The sequence below is a fragment of the Lactuca virosa genome, chromosome 5 (genome assembly GCF_052849685.1).
Source record: "Lactuca virosa cultivar CGN04683 chromosome 5, Lactuca_virosa_CGN04683_v6, whole genome shotgun sequence".
In the NCBI taxonomy this organism is placed as follows: Eukaryota; Viridiplantae; Streptophyta; class Magnoliopsida; order Asterales; family Asteraceae; genus Lactuca; species Lactuca virosa.
Window position 1 is genome coordinate 400,608,675 of NC_136430.1, and position 7,360 is coordinate 400,616,034.

Sequence of the window (7,360 nt, forward strand, 5' to 3'; positions counted from 1 at the left end):
GAGTGACACTTGTCAAAAGGAGATTAAAACTATTCATTTATTAGAATAAAGATTAGTTCTCTCTTCAACTAAAGTATCTTTGTAGAGTGCTAATGATTAATCACTAGCAAAAAAATAGCCACATTCCGTAAATGTGGTCAACTAAATCGGCGGAAGATTGTGATGTAGTGATGTGTATCTTGATTTTGTACTTCCATTTATTGTGGATTACCAACTTCTACTCATTTATAGACATGTAAAAGTTTGTTTTCGTCGTATTGACATATCATATTTATTTCGTCTTCTAAAATCATATTATGTAATATGATAGACGCATACATTATGTCTCGTGTTCTTCTTGGCTCCCATTAGCGTATCAAGTTATCGATTATGTGTCAACGTTTCTTAAGAACATCAAAGGCACGTTCCACATCCTTCACAACTCCTTCGTGAATTGCCTTAAACTTCATTCGTTTTTTCATCATTTGTTCATGTTCATGCTTTCACCAATATAGAATAGTCATGATAAATCCCATAGGCACGAAAATACATGTGCTTGTATGATGCTTCATTCAATTCAAATGGACACTCGGTTGTAATCCTTCATAGTGAGTGAACGATGTCATGAAGACTTTATAAATCTATCATGTAGACAGTGGCGGATGCCTTTATGGGCTTGGGGGGCCATGGCCCCCCTGTTTTTTAGACTACTAATACCAAAAAATTAATGAATTAGCTTGTTTTTAAGAATAAAATCGATGCCGGCCCCTCTAATGATTTTGGAAGTAAGGTAACAAGAGTTAAAATGGAATGTAAATCATCCGCTAACAAACTATTGTTTGGAATAATATACTTTATAAAATAAAATATATACTGGCCCTCATAAAATTAAGAAAAATTAAACAAGTAAACTACATTATTATCCTATAACGATCGGTTACAATCAAAGCGATGAAATAGGAGGTATAATAGTACAAAAGTGGTTGAAGAAGATAGAAAAAGAAAGCATTAAAATATCAAATTAGTGAGATACGGGAAATTAAAGAAGCATCGTCAATTCGTCTTCCACCCTCGTCGTCGCCATGCCTCATCAACCACCACCGCCCAGGACACCGCTGCGACGTTCTCTCTTTCTATCTTGATTTGGTGGTTAGTTTCATCTGCTTTGGCTTTTGCTTTTAAGACTCACAGTCATATACATATTGTTTATATTTATTACTTTTTGTTGATGCTTCTCTGTGTTGTCTTTTCAAAAGTGTTTTTAATAAATTACTTTTTGGAGCTTGCTTCTAGGAATGTCCATCCTTTGACACGTTTGTGTTTTGTGTTGTTATTTTAAAATTGTTTATGCCATTGTTTGTCTTTTTATTTAAGGATTGTCAAATTCATGGAGTTATATCTTTTAAATATATATACTTTTTTTGCATGTTTTTGCATGTTTTTTTTTTGTTATTAGAATAAAAGTTTTGAAACAAACAAATAATAACGTACATATTTTTCTTATTCAACTATTAATTCTATAAGAAAAGATCATCATATGTATAGTTTATCACATTTGAATTTTTTTTCTCGGCCCCCCTCTTTATATCGTCCGTGTTCCGCCCCTGCATGTAGACTCTTCGTCATTGAGCTTGGTAATGCTTACCCGTAACCCAAGTGGGGGTTGGATTTTGTGTTTTGGTCCAAGTTCAGTGGGTTCTTGTTGGTGGGTATTTTGACTTTGTCGTTCCAAGTCTGAGAGTTGTATCTGTTAGCATGGCTTCACAGATTAGAAGTTTTGGATCGTTAGGCCCATAACGGTGACTTAGGTGTCCCATTACAACTTTTTACCTTTTAAACATCAGTGTCAATAATAAAAAGAAATAACTGAAGATCTAGCACCATTTTTTGAGTAATGAGAAATCATTAAACTGAGTATAAGATGGACACTTAGTTGTAATCCTTCATAGATGTCCTTGAATGTTAGTGATTTATCTAGAATGTTGATGCCATTTTTAGATCCAACAACACCAAAAAATGTATGTGAAATCCTGTAAAGCCACTGCTTCTAGAATTATCACCGGGTGTCTAAGACATATTGTACTTCCTTCGTCCTCTAAAATCATATTATGTAATATTATAAACACACATATTACGTCTCTTATTCTTCTCGGCTCCCATGAACATGTCGGGTTCCTAATCTACTTTCCATCTACTTCCTAAGGACATCAAAGGCACATTCCATCTACTTCCCTTGTTCCGTATTGAGTTGCCTTAAACTTTCATCATTTACACATGTCACGATAAATCTAGCAGAAAGAAAATACGCGTGCTTGTATGATGATCCATTGACTTAAAATGGACACTTAGGTGATAAATCTAGCAGAAAGAAAATACGCGTGCTTGTATGATGATCCATTGACTTAAAATGGACACTTAGGTGTAGTTCCTTAGTAGATATCGTTGAATATAATTGTTGATGACATTATTGGATCCGGCAATCACCAAAGAATGCATAGATCTTGTGAAACAACTACTTGTAGAATTAACGTTGGGTGTCCATGGTCACATCGTCATCTCTTCATCACATGAATCATCAGATATTAAACTGATAAGAACAGATACTACACTTGATCTTAGCCAAAAGGCCGAGAAAGGTATGCTTATTCCGCACCTTGGCTTCTCCTTTTATACACAGCTTTCTCTGGCTGCTTCCTTCACCCATCCGATGTGGGATGCAAAGTGCAAACGCTTTCACTGCCTTCATACTTCCTTCATAACAATAACACCACCAAAAACAATTTCATTATATTCTCTTACTTCTTTACTTTCTATATTCAAATAAAAGTTTGACTGCATATATTTGTTTATCGATCATAGCATTACTTTTCTTATTTTTCTTCTGTAATTTAAATTCACTCGACGCCAACAAAGAAAACAACTTCATGTTGACAATTACAAATCAATGTTTCCACTCATGCACCTATGAGTTTCAATCAAATAAGTAAAGTAACAAACAAAAATAATTAATGGACAAACTAATCAAATATATATATATATATATATATATATATATATATATATATATATATGTCCACCGACCACCATCTTCAAACCCATTCATAATATTTGTTTTTATAATCATATCTAACACATGTGACACTCATTAAAAAAAGTTGAAACACGATTTAGTTTAATTTGTTGGGTAAGATACGATAGAATTGAAAATGCATACAGCCCAGAACTTGAAGCAAAGAAAGAAAATATATATCAACCATAAGACAATCAGAAACTGAGAGGATTGATCAAGAAAAGAAACAACGTGACACTCAATCAAGCCCTAAAGAGAACAATATCAATCTTCTGTCAGTAAATGGATCTCCATTCACACAGCACATATTACCGAAATGCCAAGCCTCATATATAGGAGAACAAATTCGGAGAACCAACATATCTAATTTTCACACTATCATATCCATTATGGGTGGGTCTTAAACACACAATTGACATGGAGAAGGAAATGTTAGAGAAAACATGTTTAGACAAAAAAAGATAAGATAGAAGGAGAGATTAATACATAATGCAAAAACATAAGTCTTTTATTAATAATTCAACATGTTCACAATGCCAAGATACATACATATACAACAGAAATGAATCGTTATACCCTTTCAAAGCAACGGTTCCTTCTTAACTTCAATAACCGACAACTTATGACTGCTACTCATTCATACCTAATATCTTTTTAGAACATCGAGTTAGTATATGCTTGGATTGAACCCAAGACTTCCTTGTTAGCCAAGTGGTCTAGCCCCAACATATTCATTCATACCTAATATTAATTTACTAAATACTAACAATCAACTCTAGCTTAATTGAGAGAGAGAGAGAGAGAGAGAGAGAGAGAGAGAGAGACCAGGTTGGAGGTTTACTATTTCGTATATGATTAAACACTGGTTTGTGACCAAGAGAACCAGGATAATTAGAAGAGATACGAACTCATGTGATGAAGGGTTTTTTTTACATTTGACTTATCATAAAGTATTGTTACAAGTTCATGATTAGACTGTTGTTTTCATGTGATGAATGTAACATGTAATGATTCATTAGTTCTCTCTTCAACTAAATCTCTTTGTAGAGTGCTATGTTGGGTTAATCTTGACGGCTGGAAAATTGAAAGTAATAAAGATTTATGATTTATTTATTATGTTTTAGTAGATAGATTATTAGTTGGAATTAGTCTTTTAGTTTGACCAAGTTTCATGGTCTGTACGTTGAGAATGTGCATGTGGGTAGAGGTGGTCATTAGGTAGTACCTAGTTTTTAGGAATCTTTTGGTGGAGCAGTATTTTAATGTTAGTTTCCAGGTGCACGATCATTTTAAAAGGCTATATATAGTCTTCATTTATATGAATAAAGTGTGCAAAGATTGAGTACGTACCCCCTCCTTTTCAGTTCTTTTTATATTCTTCTTTTGTCTCAGTAAACAAAGAGGCTGTAAGTTAGGCTTTATACTCTACACTTGGTATCAGAGCACCAGGCTCATACCTGATTCATAGCAAGAAAGAAACTACTGATTGCAACCATATGTAATCAGATTAAGAAGAAGATAGCAAGCAGCAAGTCTGATCAAGTTTGGTGATCAGAGGAAAGAAGCAGCATAATTTTTTTCTGTATGTTAGATAGCAAGCAACAAGAATCATAAGCAAAACTAAATCATTAACACTCTATATTTCCTAAGGACTCGGTAAAAGCAAAACAAACAATTGACCACAATAAATCTAATTAATATGCTGAAAATAACTAAACCCATGATCCATTTACCCACTTTTGACTAAAGTTAGAATTAAACCCAACAAGGACATCAAAGGCACATTCCATCTACTTCCTAGTTCCTTATTGAGTTGCCTTAAACTTCTTCGTTACACGTCACGATAAATCTCAGCAGCAAGAAAATACACGTGTTTGTATGATGATCCATCCACTTCAAACGAACACTTAGGTCTAGAATGTTGATGTCAATTTTGGATCATGCAACATCAAAGAATGCATATCAAATACATAGATCTTGTGAAACAACTTCTTCTAGAATTAATGTTGGGTGTCCATGGTCGCATCGTCATATCTTCATCACACGAATCATCTTTCCCATTGCTATCCCCACCAGAAATTCATAAAAAGTTGGATTAAGAAGAAATCATCTCATCGTTACGTTGAACCAGCAAAATCTTCGCATGTTGTAGTAAATCGTTTCGTTTTACATCACCATAAGTTGAATATGTTGGTGGAATTGTTAATTAAGAAAAATAGCGAGTGAACGATGCCAAGAAGACTTTATAACGCTTGCCTCCTTAACCCACTTGGGTTGGATTTTGTGATTTGGTATTGTTAGGTTAGCTTCATAACGCTGGCTTATACGTCCGATGAAAAGTTTTAACTGAAAAAAGATGAAAATTAATAGCTAAAAGATCTTCCACATCAGTATTCTGGTCTATGTTATGTAAATCATATGAAAATTTATTAAACTAAATATTGGAGGGGTGAGCCAGGCCCTGGCACTAGTGTAAGACCAAGGCGACTCGTGAAGAACCCCAGCAGCAAGCTACTGTAATGGGCCTTCCCCCATGAAAAATAAGATTAATATCGAGTGGGCCGATGGCCCACATATCAGATATTAAACTGATAAGAACAGATACTACACTTGATCTTAGCCAAAAGGCCGAGAAAGGTATGCTTATTTTGGTCTTTGGCTTCTCCTTTTATACACAGCTTTCTCTGGCTGCTTCCTTCACCCTTCCGATGTGGGATGCAAAGTGCAAACGCTTTCTCTGCCTTCATATTTCATTCATAACAAATTAACAATAAACACCACCAAAAACAACTTCATCATTCTTTTACTTCTTTACTTACTGGTTTATGGACAAACTAATCAAATATCTCCATTCTCCAACATCTTCAAACCCATTAACAATATGTGTTTTTAATGAACATAAACCTTTTAAGTTGTTTGTTAATAAAAACCACATATTATATGTTAAAACAATATAATTTTATATTCATATCTAACACATTTGATACTCGTCAAAAAAGTTGACACGCACAAGATTTATAATTTGTTGGGTAATGTTTCTTCATTATGTTTATCTCTTAAATATAAACCATGGAAACCCATTGGTATCGACCAACTAGTCACCAAAAACCTTATATATAAAGATTCACTTTAGAAATAGGTAACACAAAAATTACAAAACTCGTGTAAAATGCACAACTCACACATTTTTGGGCAAAAAAAAATCTTATAATCACTTCCAATTAGATTCTAACATTGACTTTTGGTGATCTAATACCCATCCAATATGTTTACAAAAACAGTCTTTGAAGCAGATAATCCATATCCCAATAACATCGTATTTCTGTTTAGTTCATGGATCAAAAGAATAAAATCAATATTCAACAATCCAAACACTTTACTCTTTTTTCTTTTTCTTTTTTTTACATTTTGCAATGTTTATTTTTCAATTAAGGGGACATACCGTGCTATAACTCATGTGGACTTTAATGACGAAGCAACTTAACTACTATCAACCCCCTTTTCTTCAAATTCAAAATTCACTCGATCAATTTGATCTTTTCCTCCCATTCTCTCTATATCTTATTCTTTGATAAACAATATGGCTAAGGTTATCACGATAATTCATCTTTACTTTTCCTTTACAGCATACGGTTATATAACTATAACTATAAGAGATGACGATATGAGATGAAAATAGGCAGAAGTCGCATACTTTAAGTTTCACTAGGAAAAACTTTAGTTGAATCTCAATCTTGAAATAAACTCAAGTCTTAGATAATGTCAACTCACAAATATGCCCAATTCTTAATTTAGCCGAAATGCTAGAGCCAAAATGTACATCAAACATCATCTTCCTTGAACTTTTACCTTTAAGGGTTTCATCTTAAATCATCTTTTAACATTCTTTAACACTCATTTCACTAATTTAATTTCCAAGAATTTGTATGGCAGTATATTTACATTCAGATGTTGAAACTTTTAACTATCATATTATAATTGATTCGGCTATTAGTTTCTTCGAATAAATAAAATAAATTGCGTCAATTGTAACGCACATCCTATTCCAACTTAGGGTTGGCAATTATCAACTCAACCCGTAACCCGACACGAAAATAAACAGGTTGGGTTGAGATGTATAACCCGTCAACCCACGTATTTCATGAGTCGGTTTGGGTTCATGGGTCAACCGCCAATGTATAATATATATATATATATATATATATATATATATATATATATATATATATATATATGTGAATTGTGACTTATGAATGCGGCGTGTTATACTCAATCAAAAACTCAATTTTTGATTTTTTTGTTACTAAAAAA

The 7,360-nt window shown here is 33.4% G+C and overlaps 1 non-coding gene and 1 pseudogene across 1 annotated transcript; both read right to left on the reverse strand.

Annotated features, from left to right (window-relative positions):
• Window positions 1-2,508: 2,508 nt before the first annotated feature.
• Window positions 2,509-2,619, reverse strand: LOC145118233 (U2 spliceosomal RNA; annotated as a pseudogene).
• Window positions 2,620-5,493: 2,874 nt separating this feature from the next.
• LOC145118225 (U2 spliceosomal RNA) lies at window positions 5,494-5,690 on the reverse strand. Its single transcript, XR_013713190.1, has one exon. It is a non-coding gene; the product is annotated as a U2 spliceosomal RNA (small nuclear RNA).
• Between the last annotated feature and the right edge of the window lie 1,670 nt (window positions 5,691-7,360).